Source organism: Nerophis ophidion, linkage group LG01 (genome assembly GCF_033978795.1).
Source record: "Nerophis ophidion isolate RoL-2023_Sa linkage group LG01, RoL_Noph_v1.0, whole genome shotgun sequence".
NCBI classification, from domain to species: Eukaryota; Metazoa; Chordata; class Actinopteri; order Syngnathiformes; family Syngnathidae; genus Nerophis; species Nerophis ophidion.
Window position 1 is genome coordinate 34,502,815 of NC_084611.1, and position 17,565 is coordinate 34,520,379.

A 17,565-nucleotide genomic window follows, 5' to 3' on the forward strand; every position below is an offset into this window, starting at 1 on the left:
TTGTATCTGAAGCAGCAATAGCTATCCTCCATGAAAACATACTTTGTATGACCACAGTCATTTTGTCTTAAAGTCCAGTTTAAAGAAGTATTTCATCTTGGATACAGTATATATATAATCCTTCAAATTGGCAGAAACATTCATTTAATTCAATTTAATTCCAAGAAATTAAACAATATTTTTGCACCGTAAACAATATATCGCCCCCTACCTTGAGACAGAGGTACTTGCTGCCTCAAGACCTGCCTTTTCCACGAAGCAATTAGTATGCGCCCCCTCGCACGTACGCCCAATACACACTATGTGCAGCCGTGGAGGCACCACCTTTGTCTGCCTCACTTCTCGTCTGCTGCGTTGTTTTGATCAGAAAACATGGAATTTCCACGATTTTGACCATGAAAATGTTCAAAATATACAGAGAATCACACCAAAATCCCACAGAAAGCATAAACCAAAAGAGAACTATTGAAACTTATTTTATTTTAATACTTTGTTTTGGAGGGGCTTCACGGTGGCAGAGGGGTTAGTGCGTCTGCCTCACAATACGAAGTTCCTGCAGTCCTGGGTTCAAATCCAGGCTCGGGATCTTTCTGTGTGGAGTTTGCGTGTTCTCCCCGTGAATGCGTGGGTTCCCTCCGGGTACTCCAGCTTCCTCCCACTTCCAAAAACATGCACCTGGGGATAGGTTGATTGGCAACAGTAAATTGGCCCTAGTGTGTGAATGTGAGTGTGAATGTTGTCTGTCTATCTGTGTTGGCCTTGCAATGAGGTGGCGACTTGTCCAGGGTGTACCCCGCCTTCCGCCCGATTGTAGCTGAGATAGGTGCCAGCGCCCCCCGCGAGCCCTAAAAGGGAATAAGCGGTAGAAAATGGATGGATGGATGGACTTTGTTTTGGAACATCTCATGGTTAACCCACCTGGTGGCAGGTGAGGCACCGCCTCACTTGCCTCCCCTGACAGCACCTCACTGGTATATACAGTATAGGCGTAATATGATTAACTTTGTTGTTCTTGTCAAAAGTCTAGCAGCCACATTTTGTACCAACTGTAATTTTTTAACACTAGAGATAAGGGAGGACCTGAAAATAATACGTTACAGTAATCGAGACGAGACGTAACGAATGCATGAATAATGATCTCAGCGTCGCCAGCGGACAAAATGGAACGAATTATAGCGATATTACGGAGATGAAAGAAGGCCGTTTTAGACCTGCAACCGGAGATTACATGTGACCTTTAACCACTTTTATGGACATAACTAGCTTCCTAGAAAGAAATATGTACAGCATGTGACCATGCATATTATATACAGTACAGCAATTGGCCACTTTGTAAGGGTTAACCATGTGAGAGAAGACACACACACACACACACTTATACACATTAAGTGAGTGCACCATGTGGCTTGAAACACACACACACACACACACACACACACACACACACACGCAAACACACACACACACACACACACACACACACACACACACACACACACACACACACACACACACACACACACACACACACACACACACACACACACACATAAACAAACAAACGTGTCCTGAAACCAGACTAGAGAGGAAACTAAATAGGCTGCTAAAATGCGATACCGTCAAGCTGCACATGTTGGCCGTGCTCGGTGTGTGTGTGTGTGTGTAGTGAGGAGCACAGGGAGGCACGTGGCAAAGTGCGATGGCTCTTCCTGCCGTGCTAAACGTCAACACGAGCATCTTTCTGTAAACGCAAACGACCTCCTGCGAGGGTATTGCTTGTTTCCTGTCAGGCGGCTTGTGTTATCGCTCGCTTCGTTCTGACCTCCGGCTCCATTTGTCGCCCCATGCTCATATTTGTCCTCAAAGTATTAAAAGTGGGAGTAAAACGGTGGTAAAACGGCGGCACGTGCATGGTTGGCTGCCATAGGCGGTGTCATATTTGACTTATTTTAGGGTTCAGTCATCCTTATACTGTATATGTCATGTTCCTCCAATAAAGATCCACAATTACACACGACTCTTCTGCTCAAACCGGGGTGAACTCAGTGCCGTTATAACACGAATATGGAATTATTATTAGAACTCCTCGAATTCACCGCTGATCGACATTCCATTTGAAACGGTTTTTAACCATCGGACATTTTGGAAATAGTAATAATCTGTTCCGGGGTCAATATTTTGACTCAAGAAAGACATACAAAACCCAGAAATAATCTGTTCCACTTCCAGGGTTCTAAATACACATATATATATATATATATATATATATATATATATATATATATATATATATATATATATATATATATATATATATATATATATATATATATATATGTATATATACACACATATATACACATACATACATATATATATACATACATACATACATACACACACATATATATATATATACATACATACATATATATATATATATACATACATACATACATACATACACACATATATATATATATATATATATATATATATATATACATATATATAATATACTGTATATATACAGTGGGGCAAAAAAGTATTTAGTCAGCCACCGATTGTGCAAGTTCTCCCACTTAAAATGATGACAGAGGTCTGTAATTTTCATCATAGGTACACTTCAATTGTGAGAGACAGAATGTGAAAAGAAATCCAGGAATTCACATTGTAGGAATTTTAAAGAATTTATTTGTAAATTATGGTGGAAAATAAGTATTTGGTCACCTCAAACAAGGAAGATCTCTGGCTCTCAGAGACCTGTAACTTCTTCTTTAAGAAGCTCTTCTGTCCTCCACTCGTTACCTGTATTAATGGCACTTGTTTGAACTCGTTATCTGTATAAAAGAAACCTGTGCGCAGCCTCAAACAGTCAGACTCCAAACTCCACTATGGCCGAGAACAAAGAGCTGTCGAAGGACACCAGGAAAAGAATTGTAGACCTGCACCAGACTGGGAAGAGTGAATCTACAATAGGCAAGCAGCTTGGTGTGAAAAAATCAACTGTGGGAGCAATTGTCAGAAAATAGAAGACATACAAGACCACTGATAATCTCCCTCGATCTGGGGCTCCATTCAAGATCTCATGTTGTGGGGTCAAAGTGATCATGAGAACGGTGAACAAAAATCCCAGAACCACACGGGGAGACCTGGTGAAAGACCTGCAGAGAGCTGGGACCAGTGTAACAAAGGTTACCATTAGTAACACACTACGCCGACAGGGAATCAAATCCTGCAGTGCCAGACGTGTCCCCCTGCTTAAGCCAGTGCATGTCCAGGCCCGTCTGAAGTTTGCCAGAGAGCACAGGGATGATACAGCAGAGGATTGGGAGAATGTCATGTGGTCAGATGAAACCAAAAAATAACTTTTTGGTATAAACTCAACTCGTCGTGTTTGGAGGAAGCATAATACTGAGTTGCATCCCAAGAACACCATACCTACTGTGAAGCATGGGGGTGGAAACATCATGCTTTGGGGCTGTTTTTCTGCTAAGCGGACAGGAAGACTGATCAACGTTAAGGAAAGAATAAATGGGGCCATGCATCGTGAGATTTTGAGCCAAAACCTCCTTCCATCAGTGAGAGCTTTGAACGGTTGACCAAATACAAATTTTCCACCATAATTGACAAATAAATGATTTAAAATTCCTGCAATGTGAATTCCTGGATTTTTTTTCCCACATTCTGTCTCTCACAGTTGAAGTGTACCTATGATGAAAATTACAGACCTCTGTCATCATTTTAAGTGGGAGAACTTGCACAATCGGTGGCTGACTAAATACTTTTTTACCCCACTGTATGTATGTATATATACATATGTATATATCTATCCATCCATTTCCTCCTGCTTATTCCCTTTTGGGGTCGCGGGGGGTGCTGGCGCCTATCTCAGCTAAAATCAGGCGGAAGGCGGGGTACACCCTGGACAAGTCGCTACCTCATCGCAGGGCCAACACAGATAGGCCAACACAGATAGACAGACAACATTCACACACTATATATATATATATATATATATATATATATATATATATATAAATGCCTTTCATGGCAGCAGGAGCTAACTGAACAAGCGTATATCTTTTTGTGCACTAAATAAAAACGAAAAAATAGGCATAATAAATAACGAGAAAGAAAAATAAGGTTTTAAGTGTACATTTTTTTTATTATAAGAAACAATGGGGGGGGGGGCGGGGGGGCTTTTTTAGTGTATATTTATTTTTGTTACCCTCCATTTTCTACTGCTTATTCCCTTTGGGATCGCAGGGGGCGCTGGTGCCTATCTCAGCTACAATCGGGCGGAAGAGGGTGTACACCCTGGACAAGTAGCGCATCATCGCAGGGCCAACACAGAAAGACAGACAACATTCACACTCACATTCACACACTAGGGCCAATTTAGTGTTGCCAATCAACCTATCCCCAGGTGCATGTCTTTGGAGGTGGGAGGAAGCCGGAGTACGCGGAGGGAACCCACGTAGTCACGGGAAGGACATGCAAACTCCACACAGAAAGATCCCGAGCCAGGGATTGAACCCAGGACTTCTTAGGATCTTCCTATTGTGAGGCAGACACACTAACCCCTGTATCACCGTGCTGCACATTTTTGTCATCATTGGAAATAATGGAAAGAAAAATAAATGGTAAATACTTGTACAGCGCTTTTCTACCTTTTTTTTAATTAAAGGAACTCAAAGCGCTTTGACACTATTTCCACATTCACCCATTCACACACAAATTCTGGGCGCTGCCATGCAAAGCGCTAACCAGGACCCATCAGGAGGAAGGGTGAAGTGGCTTGCTCAAGGACACAACGGACGGAGGAAGTGTCTTGCTCAAGGACACAACGGACGTGACTAGGATGGTAGAAGCTGGGGATCGAACCAGGAACCCTCAGACTGCTGGCACGGAAACTCTCCCAACTTCACCACACCGTCCCCATAAGCTTATATTACTAAAATAAGCTTTTTAGGCAATGTGTTAGGCAACATTTTATGAAGAAAGACCAGAAACACACACACAAACACACACACACACACACACACACACACACACACACACACACACACACACACACACACACACACACACACACACACACACACACACACACACACGCACACACACACACACTTCCAATGCCAAAAACACTTAGTAATTTAGCTTGTTGACAAACATGATCATGGACACTCCCAGTGTCTACTTACCACATGACAGGTCTGTCTTTTAGAGAGAGATGACAGACACATTGTGAATGCTAAAATTATTTGCACGGTTTACGCAACACACACCATCTCACACACACACACACTGGACGGATGGAAGGAGAGCCATCCATCCATCCATCTTCTTCCGCTTATCCGAGGTCGGGTCGCGGGGGCAACAGCCTAAGCAGGTAATGGCTTTTTTATATTCTGATATAGTCCAACTCTTAATCAACCGATACCGATACAAACAGTCATGGAATAACCACATAATTATGCCTACCGTATTTCCTTGAATGGCCGCCCGGGCGCTAATTAATTTAAAACCTGCGCTTACCAAAGGCATGCGGTAAAAGTAAGCATGCGCTAATTATTTTAAAACCTCTTCTCACTCCGGCACTTACCAAAGGTATGCGGTAAAAATTTGAGTGTGATGTAAGCTTGGACCTTAAATCTTACTGAATAGCTCTTAATCTTCTTCCCTTTATGCGATTTCAAATTACCGGTATTGAAATCAGCCTCCTCCATTTTGAAAATGATGACAGGGGAAGTGACACTCGTGATGTCACGAGTTTGACCAGGCGGTAATACTAAGCATGCGTTAATTATTTTGGGAAGCGAGTTTGACCCGGCAATAATTCAAGGCAGGCGCATACTATATGCCCTGCGGCAATTCAAGGAAATACGGTAATTTTGTTGTGAGGCCCCGCTGGATGGATTAAACAATGTAACAAGGTTTTCCAAAAATAAATCAACTCAAGTTATGGAAAAAAATGTCAACATGGCACTGCCATATTTATTATTGAAGTCACAAAGTGCATTATTTTTTTTTAACATGCCTCAAAACAGCAGCATGGAATTTGGGACTTGCTCTCCTTGAGAGAGCATGAGGAGGTTGAGGTGGACGGGAGTAGCGGGGGGTGTATATCGTAACGTCCCGGAAGAGTTAGTGCTGCAAGGGGTTCTGGGTATTTGTTCTGTTGTGTTTATGTTGTGTTACGGTGCGGATGTTCTCCCGAAATGTGTTTGTCACTCTTGTTTGGTGTGGGTTCAGTGTGGCGCACATTTGTAAAAGTGTTAAAGTTGTTTATACGGCCACCCTCAGTGTGACCTGTATGGCTGTTGACCAAGTATGCGTTGCATTCACTTGAGTGTGTGAAAAGCCGCAGATATTATTTGACTGGGCCGGCCCGCAAAGGCAGTGCCTTTAAGGTTTATTGGCTCTCTGTAATTCTCCCTACGTCCATTTTTTTAAAACCGATAATTTCCGATATTACATTTTAAAGCGTTTATTGACCCAGGCCGATATTATCTGACATCTCTAATTTTGTCGGACATCTCTAATTTTGATTTTTTTCGTCGGTTTAACCCAGGGGTCGGCAACCCAAAAAATGGAAAGAGCCATACTGTACCAAATATACAAAAAAAAAAATTCTGTCTAGAGCCGTAAAAATGTAAAGCCTTATATAAGTGTTATAATGAAACTAACACATGCCGTAAGTGTCTATATTAGCTATATTAGACTTAGACTTCTTAGAACTCTTTCAAATTTGAACTTTATCGTGTTATGGCCCACGGTTTTTATTTTCTTTATTTCTCTTTGCTATTTCGGCTTATAAGACCCTAATTAGAATAAAAACTAGGAATCATCCTTTGATATGATGTACTTAGTCCATGAGTACACAAACGTGTACTTCATGTTAAGTGACATGCTAATTCTTATTTTTACACTTTTTCCCCCCAAATTCCATTGTATGTTATACTCATCTGACAGCACCAGATGGCAGTATAAGTGTCCACATAAGTGGCCATAAGACCCTAATTCAGCAGTTTACACAATTTTGGAAATAACAGCTGAAAGGTGCTGTCCACGCATGTGGCAACTAAGCCTTTATAAGTTATAGTACATATAAGAACAACGTTTTGTTGCATTAGCTTGCGGTAGTGCAGGATTAAAGAGCAATAAGGTGCAGATATAAATGGATTACTGTACAAAAAAATATATTGCACTTTTGCATATGCATCCACGTTTATGGATGTATGTTATATTGTCTTTATAGTCCAGCCAGTTAATCCGTTTTTGGGAGGACATTAGCTTACTACTAAAATGACTGTTTGTCGCAGGCTGACGCAACACTTTGTTGACAGAAATGTTGAAATGTAATATTTATTGGGGAACGGCGTGGATCGGTTGGGAGAGTGGCCGTGTCCGCAACTTGAGGGTTCCTGGTTCGATCCCCACCTTCTACCAACCTCATTATGTCCGTTGTGTCCTTGAGCAAGACACTTCCCCCTTGCTCCTGATGGGTCTTGGTCAGGGCCTTGCATGGCAGCTCCTGCCATCAGTGTGTGAATGTGTGTGCAAATGGGTGAATGTGGAAATAGTGTCAAAACGCTTCGAGTACCTTGAAGGTAGAAAAGCGCTATACAAGTATAACCCATTTACCATTTACTTTCCATTTCCCTGTTAAAATTTTAACCCACGCGTGCTTGTCAATCCTCCTAAAAGTGTGTACTTCATTTTGCGGTGAATCGGCAAAACACCCTTAAGCTAGAGTAGGTGTTTGAGAAATTTCAAGTCATTCTAACAAAGGGGCTTTCATAACACCGCCGCCATGCGCCGTATTTATCTGAAAATTTAATAGCACAGGCAACACAATACTGTTTTCTGTGGGTCAGAAATAGAAGAGTCACAACATGGGGGGGTATCCTAGCAACAAGAGGGCATCCTTTCCCTACAGTGGGAAGCAAATCGTTTCCCAGCAGGCACAAGACATTAATACAAACGTTGATTGCACATACACGTCCTTTAGAACTGACTTTCACACAACGTAGCAAAAATAGTTGTATTTGTAAATTGACGTCCAACGTTGGATTCACGTTGTTTGTTGGGAGAGGACCAAATTTCCGAGGTCAAATCAACATAATAATAATAATAATGGATTAGATTTATATCGAGCTTTTCTATTGTTAGATACTCAAAGCGTTCACAGAGAAGTGGGAACCCATCATTCATTCACACCTGGTGGTGGTAAGCTACATCTGTAGCCACAGCTGCCCTGGGGTAGACTGACGGAAGCGTGGCTGCCAGTTTGCGCCTACTGCCCCTCCGACCACCACCAATCATTCATTCATCATTCATTCACCAGTGTGAGCGGCACCGGGGGCAAGGGTGAAGTGTCCTGCTCAAGGACACAACGGCAGCAATTTGGATGTTAATCGGTGGGAATCGAACCTGCAACCCTCAGGATTCTGGCACGGCCGCTATACCCACTACGCCATGCCTTCCCTCACATCACAACCTGATATTGAATAATGATTGTCAAAAAGCATGTTGTTTCAACGTTGTATTTGTGTTGAATATTGTTTGGGAAATAACCCAAATTCATGTTACGGTTCAGGGAGAAGAAGATGGCACAGAAAGCAGGGACGTACTTTTAGCTCTATATATTATATTTACAAATGTACGGAGTGTAAAACTAATCCAAAATGTGTATGGTGTGCGAGTATGTATAGCGATCATCTGATGAGTGTTACTGGAAGTGTTATACGAGGTGCGGACGTCCAAGGGGGCAAGGCTATCTCGGAGGTCTGTGGGCAGGTGTGAGGTCAAGGGCAGGGGCGAGGCGTCAGAGTCCGTGTCCAGGCGGGAGGTCGAGATCCAAGAGGCAGCCAGGGAACCAGAGGGAATAGGAGGAGACGAGACACGCAGCTTGTGACACGGGAATGGGGGAATGCCGCTGGAAGACAACAAGGGACACGAGACAAATGAACAAGGAGAGAGAGAGTGTGCACGGAGCTAGAGCTATCCGGCTTACTCTACTGGAACAGGCATCTACGTTTTGGCCCAGAACGCAGGTTTGCACAGGCTTAAGAGGCCCATGGAGCTCATCAGCGGCAGGTGTGTTGAGTGCTGACTGATTGGCGATGGAATGTAGCCGCCTGCTGCAGCTGGAGCGGTGTGCGCAGGTGCGCACAGGTGAATGCGCACTTGGGTGCGCCGGGGCTGTGACAATTCACTGGTCAAATCAACGTCACAACCTGACATTGATCAAACATCGTCAAAAAGCATGTTTTTTAACGTTGTATTTGTGTTGTCGAGTATTGGTCGGGAAATTACCAAAATTCATGTTACAGTTCAGGGAGAAGAAAATTGCATGGAATACAGGGACGTACTTTTAGTTCTATTTATTATATTTACAAAAGTATGGAGTGTGAAACTAATCCTAAATGTGTATGGTGTGCGACTAAGTGTAGCGGTCACCTGATGAGTGTTACCGGAAATGTTGAGTGAGGTGCGGAAGTTCAAGGGGGAAAGGCAGGCTCGGAGGTTCGTGTCCAGGCGGGAGGTCGAGATCCAAGAGGCAGCCAGGGAACCAGAAGGAATAGAATAGAATACAAACCCCGTTTCCATATGAGTTGGGAAATTGTGTTAGATGTAAATATAAGCAGAATACAATGATTTGTAAATCCTTTTCAACCCATATTCAGTTGAATGCACTACAAAGACAACATATTTGATGTTCAACCTCAAACTGTATTTTTTTTTCAAATAATAATTTACTTAGAATTTCATGCCTGCAACACGTGCCAAAGTAGTTGGGAAAGGGCATGTTCACCACTGTGTTACATCACCTGTTCTTTTAACAACACTCAATGAACGTTTGGGAACTGAGGAAACTAAATGTTGAAGCTTTGAAAGTGGAATTCTTTCCTATTCTTGTTTTATGTAGAGCTTTAGTCGTTCAACAGTCCGGGGTCTCCGCTGTCGTGTTTTACGCTTCATAATGCGCCACACATTTTCGATGGGAGACAGGTCTGGACTGCAGGCGGGCCAGGAAAGTACCCGCACTCTTTTACTATGAAACTACGCTGATGTAACACGTGGCTTGGCATTGTCTTGCTGAAATAAGCAGGGGCGTCCATGATAACGTTGCTTGGATGACAACATATGTTGCTCCAAAACCTGTATGGACCTTTCAGCTTTAATGGCGCCTTCACAGATGTGTAAGTTACCTATGCCTTGGGCACTAATATACCCCCATACCATCACAGTTGCTGGCTTTTGAACTTTGAGCCAATAACAATCTGGATGGTTATTTTCCTCTTTGTTCCGGAGGACACCACGTCCATAGTTTCCAAATATAATTTGAAATGTGGACTCGTCAGACCACAGAACACTTTTCCACTTTGCATCAGTCCATCTTGGATGAGCTTGGGCCCCTCAAAGCCAGCGGCGTTCCTTGGTGTTGTTGATAAATGGGTTTTGCTTTGCATAGCAGAGTTTTCACTTGCACTTACCGATGTAGCAACCAACTGTAGTTACTGACAGTGTTTTTATGAAGTGTTCCTGAGCACATGTGGTGATATCCTTTACACACTGTCGGTTTTTGATGCAGTACCGCTTGAAGGATCATAGGTCCGTAATATCATCGCTTACGTGCAGTGATTTCTCCAGACTCTCCGGACCTTTTGATGGTTTTACGGACCGTAGATTGTATAATCCATATATTTCTTGCAATAGCTCGTTGAGAAATGTTCTAAAACTGTTCGACAATTTGCTTACAAATTGGTGACCCTCGCCCCATCCTAGTTTGTGAATTACTTAGCATTTCATGGAAGCTGTTTTTATACCCAATCATGGCAGCCACCTGTTCCAAATTAGCCTGCACACCTGTGAGATGCTCTAAATAAGTGTTTGATGAGCACTTCTCAACTTTATCAGTACTTTTTGCCACCTTTCCCAACTTCTTTGTCACGTGTTGCTGACATCAAATTCTAAAGTTAATGATTATTTGCACAAAAAAAATGTTTATCAGTTTGAACATCAAATATGTTGTCTTTGTAGCATATTCAACTGAATATGGGTTGAAAATGATTTGCAAATCATTGTATTCCTTTTATATTTACATCTAACACAATTTCCCAACTCATATGGAAACGGGGTTTGTAGAATAGAATAGAATAGACTATGGACTCGACTCTCACTATTATGTTAGATCCACTATGGACTGGTCTCTCACAGTATTATGCTAGATCCACTCGACGTCCATTGCACTGGTCGCCCTAAGAGGCGGGGGTCCCCACATCTGCCGTCCTCTCCAAGGTTTCTCATCGTACCATTGGGTTGAGTTTTTCCTTGCCCTGATGTGGGATCTGAACCGAGGATGTCGTTGTGGCCCTTCGAGACACTTGTGATTTAGGGCTCAATAAATAAACATTGATTGATTGACTGACTGTATGTTACATACCAACTGGTCTTTTTACTCCGAATTCAAGGTAGGTCCAAGTGTTTGTCAGTTAGTTTGCCCATATTTGCTGCGGATGCTACACCATCTGCCACAAAAAGCGACAATGACTCATGCACTCTGCCTACCTTCCTCTGAGAATCCATCCTCTTTAACGGGGGAACCCTGCTTCTAACCTTCTCATGGCCGCATACTCTTTACTGTAAGGTATTTCACTTTATCTGTGACTCACAACCTGTTAGGAAGTGGGCGCAGTGGGTGCACAGGAACGAGCAGTCACGGCCGCAGCCTCGGAGGATCAACGCTGAGCCGTTTTTGAATCACGAACAGCTAAACGCTGGATTCCAACAACTGCAATGTGTAACGCACATCAACACATTTGGGTTACCCCATGTTTAAAAGTGCCCTGCGCAGCTGCTTGACGTACAATTAAAAGCCACCATGCTTTGATTCCTTTACTGCCCGTGACTTCAATGCCCGGTCGCAGACAGAGACTCGTCACTCAAGCAGTCATTATGGCCAACCTTGATACTTTCGAATTCGGGATATGGAATAATTTGTTAATGAATGAGTATATACGTTCATCCACCGTGTTCAATGGAGAAGCCTGATCAACAAAATTTGCAGGCAGCATACCCCTTCCCTTTGCGTTGTCCTCGATGAATTGAAATTATTTTTTTCCAATCATTTTGGAACTTGCAAGCGTACTTCTTCTTCTTACTCGTCGTCGCCATGTCTCTTCTTCCTTCTTCATCCCTGTTATTTTTTTGGAAATTACTACTTGCCGTAGTTTTGAAGCAATGCATGATGGGACCCCGGATGTTGTGTGTCAGTGTATTAACGTGCCGGCTGGAATAAACACACACTGAGAAATAGCTCCGTGCCTGCCTACTTTATGGGTTATAGATAAACCTATGGATAACGGAGACATATATAATAGTCTTCTTTTTAGGTGAGAGGACGCTAAAGGCAGTGCTTTTAAGGCACGCCCCCAATATTGTTCTCAGGGTGGAAATCGTGAGAAATTGGGGAGAATGGTTGCCCCCGGAGGGGCACTGAAATTCGGGAGTCTCCCGGGAAAATCGGGAGAGTTGGCAAGTATGCAAGCAGTGCGCTAAGTACACTCAGACAAACTTTTATCTCGGTCGGGGGTCAGCAACCCGCGGCTCTTTAGTGCCGCCCTAGTGACTCCCTGGAGCATTTTTAAAAAAGGATTTAGAATTGAAAAAGATGGTGGGAAAAATAATGTTTTTGTTTTAGTACAATTTTTGTTTGAGGACAAACATGACACAAACCTTCCCAATTGTTAGGAAGCCCACTCTTAAATATGTTTGTGTGTATGCTCCACTGATGAGACTATTTGGTGAACATCGCTTTGTCCTACTAATTTCTGCAGTTCCTGAACTCACCATAGTGTGGACTGTGACGCAATAGGTTTGTTTACATGTAAAATCTTCCACTACTTTATCTCATTTTGTCCAACAAAAGTTTTATGCTGTGCGTGAATGCACAAAGGTGAGCTTTGTTGATGTTATTGACTTGCTGGAGCGGGAATCAGGCATCATTGGTCACTGCATGACTGCAACGTAATCAATGCTAACATGCTATTTAGGCTAGCTGTATCTACATATTGCATCACTATGTCTCATTTGTAGGTATATTTAAGTTCAAGTTAAAGTACCATTGATTGTCACACACATACTAGGTGTGGTGAAATCTGCATTTGACCCATCCCCTTGTTCACCCCCTGAGAGGTGAGGGGATCAGTGAGCAGCAGTGGTGGCCGCGCCCGGGAATTATTTTGGTGATTTAACCCCCAATTCCAACCCTTGACGCTGAGTGCCAAGCAGGGAGGTAATGGGTCCCATTTTTATAGTCTTTGGTATGACTTGGCCGGGGTTTGAACTCACAACCTACCAAACTCAGGGCGGACACTCTGACCACAGGGTCACTGAATAAGTATTTGAGCTCATTTAATATCCTTTACCTTTATCCTCTTTGTATATAATTTATATTTGCATGTCTCATGACATGTGGAGGAGTTCAAGTACTTTGGAATCCTGTTCACGAGTGAGGGAAGAGTGGATCGTGAGATCGACAGGCGGATCGGTGCGGCGTCTTCGGTAATGCGGACGCTGTATCAATCTGTTGTAAGGAAGAAGGAGCTGAGCCGGAAGGCAAAGCTCTCAATTTACCGGTCGATCTACGTTCCCATCCTCACCTATGGTCATGAGCTTTGAGTTATGACCGAAAAGACAAGATCATGCGTACAAGCGGCCAAAATGAGCTTCCTCCGCCGGGTGGCGGGTCTCTCCCTTAGAGATAGGGTGAGAAGCCCGGTCCTCCGGGAAGAGCTCAGAGTAAAACCGCTGCTCCTCCACATGGAGAGAAGCCAGATGAGGTGGTTTGATCATCCGGTCAGGATGCCACCCGAATCCCTCCCTGGGGAGGTGTTTCGGGCACCTCCGACTGGTAAGCCACGGTGAAGACCCAGGACACGTTGGGAAGACTATGTCTCCCAGCTGGCCTGGGATCGCCTCGGGATCCCCCGGGAAGAGCTGGACAAAGTGGCTGGGGAGAGGAAAGTCTGGGCTTCCCTGCTTTGGCTGCTGCCCCCGCGACCCGACCTCAGATAAGCGGAAGAAGATGGATTCAGATGACTATAAGTTGTGTAGAGAAGCCCATTGGGAACGTAAATAGCGATATCCAGTAAACTGTAATTGTGAAATTGGAAATGGTAAACATAAAACATTTCATTAAAGGAAGGTGGCTCTTATTTGTGATGAGTACCGATTTTGGCTATTGCTTTTATTTTCCATAGTACATTTAATAATCCATCTATGCGTCCACTTGTATTCCGTTTTTTCTTATAAAACCAAGACAAACTTAATTAGCTAATTTTACTGTTTTTTAGCAAATCATAGTCAGGACAGAAAAAAAAAAAAACTTTAAGAAAATCCATTACAGTCTAAAAATGGTTTGAAATGACATGCTGTTACTTAAGTATCCTCGCCAAATGCCTACTTTGAGTGTTGACTCTTGGCAATCAGCACCACGCCAGCTAATTCTGCGACCAAATATATGAACATTCTGTTTTGACAGCTGAGCCACAGGAAAGAGCTCTTGACGAAAGCATGCAATCACTCTCTCCTTTGCTGGCTATATAAATATATACATAACATGTGACTGGAAGGGATGAGTGTCTGGTCGTTGGGAGTGTAGTCCAAGACCCCCCTATCAGATTCAGACCCCATTGATCCACACGCTAATACCCTGGCAGTCTATTTTAGCGACAGAAGCTAACTTATGTAATCGCTCACGTTTTCACGCCAACGCTTTCTCTTGTCCCTGACATCTTGTTTTACGGTCAGCAGGTGCACCGACTCATCAGATGTGAAGCTCCTTGTCAGCATGTCAAAGCAGACCACTTGGGATAGCGCTATCCAAAGGGAGACTGAGAGCAGCAAGTGTCAGGTACAAACACTGATGACATCAATTAAACAGACAAACAAGCAAAGAATCAAACAGACAGAATTAAATTTGGCTCAATTGAGGACAAACGTCTGGGCTGTACTCTTGTACAGTCTCCACCACGCTTTGACGAAAGATTGTACGCCTCCTCTTTTAGTTGGACTTTCCCTGATTACATGGCAACAGCTGTTTCTGAGGGAGGGGGGTCGTAAACAGCCATTGCCTTTGATACAAAACAGTTAAAAGAAAAGGTCGTAAAACAGTTTAAAGAAAAGGTGCCTGGAGCATGCGTCCTGCTTCCTCTCCGCTTTGTAGTTCTCGGGTCAAGACAAAATCTTCCTGTGGATTACAATACATCAAAGTAAACCAAAACCCTCCCGCCTCCTCCCATCGTACATAGTGGAGTTTTACAAGCCTTGGTTGGTAAGACCAAAGACAGCTTTTGTCTGGTCGCCGGGAACTCACTGAAACACAAAGTTTTGCGATAACTTAGATACAATTATTCTGACAGCAAGAAAAACAATCACTGCACTAAAGTGAAAACTTTGGTTTGTGTACAATTTTTATGACTCGGCATGTTAGCCCCTGTAATGAAAACAATATAAAAACGGGACTGCAAGCAGCAAGAAAACAGACCACTGTAGCAAAATCGAGACTGTGGTGAAAGATGCTACAATATTTACTTTTCTTGCATGTAAGCCACTGTTAATTTTTTTTTTTTTTTTTTTAAGTTATCCGAGGAGAGGCTGAGGGCAGCAATGAAATCGACAACTACAGAAAAGTGAAGACGGAGTAAAATACTGCAATATTTACTTCTCAATATGTTGGCCATTGTAAGGGTAAACGTATCCAAAGGGAGACTGTGGGCGGCAAGAAAACAACCGCTGCAACAAAGTGAAGACTTGGGCGTAAAATACAATATTTACTACTCAGCATGTTGGCCTTTGTAAGGGGAAGAAATATCCAAAGGGAGACTGAGCGTAGCAAGACAACAACCGCTCCAGAGAAGTGGAGACTGTGGAGAAAAATACTACAATATTTATTTTTCAGAATATTGGCTACTTTAAAGAGAGAGATACTTTTCGAGTGGAGACTGAGGGCAGCAAGAAAGCCAACAACTACAGAAAAGTAAAGACGGTGGAGTAAAATACTACAATATCTACAACTCAATATGTTGGTCATTGTAAGGGTAAAAGTATCCAAAGGGAGACTGAGGGCGGCAAGAAAACGACTGCTGCAACAAAGTGGAGACTTGGGCGTAAAACACAACATTTACTACTCAGCATGTTGGCCTTTGTGAGGGGAAGAAATATCCAAAGGGAGACTGAGCGTAGCAAGAAAACAACGAGACTGTGGAGAAAAATACTACAATATTTGTTTTTCAGCATACTGGCTACTGTAAGGAAATAGATACATTCCAAGTGGAGACTGAGGGCAGCAAGAAAACCAACAACCACAGAAAAGTGAAGACATTGGAGTAAAATACTGCATTATTTACTACTCAATATGTTGGCCATTGTAAGGGTAAAAGTATTCAAAGGGAGACGGTGGGCGGCAAGAAAACGACTGCTGCAACAAAGTGGAGATTTGGGCGTAAAATACAATATTTACTACTCAGCATGTTGGCCTTTGTAAGGGCAAAGAAATATCCAAAGGGAGACTGAGTATAGCAAGAAAACAACCGCTCCAGAGAAGTGAAGACTGTGGAGCAAAATACTACAATATTTATTTTTCGGAATACTGGCTACAGTAAAGAGAGATATACTTTTCGAGTGGAGACCAAGGGCAGCAAGAAAACAACCACTGCAGACAAGTGAAGACTTTCCTGTAAAGTACAATATGTGCCACTCAGCATGTTGGTCACTGTAGGGAAATAATATCAAAAGGGAGACTGAGGGCAGCAAGAAAATAAAAACACTGCAGAAAAAAACTGGAGACTTTGGACGAACATACTACAATATTCACAACTCAATAAGTTGGCCATTGTATGGGGAAAAGTATATAAAGGGAGACTGAGGGCAGCAAGAAAACGACCACTGCAAAAAAGTGGGGACTTGGGCGTGAAATACAACATTTACTACTCAGCATGTTGGCCGTTGTAAGTGGAAGAAATATCCAAAGGGAGACTGGGCGTAGCAAGAAAATAACCACTTCAGAGACGTGGACACTGTGGAGAAAAATACTACAATATTTGTTTTTCAGCATACTGGGTACTGTAAGGAGATCGATATTATCCGAGTGGAGACTGAGGGCAGCAAGAAAACAACCACTCCAGACAAATGAAGACTTTCCTGTAAAATACAATATGTGCTACTAAGCATGATGGTCCCTGTCAATAAATAATATCCAAAGGGAGACTGAGGGCAGAAAAAAAAAAAAAACACTGCAGAAAACTGGAGACTTTTGACGAAAATACTACAATATTTACAACTCAACATTTTAGGCAGGGTGAGGAAAAAAACATTTATCTTTGGGGAGACTGAGGGCAGAAAGACAAATTACGACTGCAGAAGAGTAAAGACATCGTTAAATGTGGAATATCACGAAAATTGACATAAACATGAGTCATCGTGAGGAGAAGGTACGTTTCCATCCATCTATCCATCCATCTTCTTCCGCTTATCCGAGGTCGGGTCGCA

General features: G+C 42.8%; 1 long non-coding RNA gene across 1 annotated transcript; it reads left to right on the forward strand.

Annotated features, from left to right (window-relative positions):
* The first annotated feature begins 5,302 nt into the window (after nt 1–5,302).
* On the forward strand, nt 5,303–15,764 carry LOC133568779 (uncharacterized). The gene is made up of 3 exons (XR_009809681.1): nt 5,303–5,398; nt 14,830–14,929; nt 15,658–15,764. It is a non-coding gene; the product is annotated as an uncharacterized LOC133568779 (long non-coding RNA).
* The last annotated feature ends 1,801 nt before the right edge of the window (nt 15,765–17,565 follow it).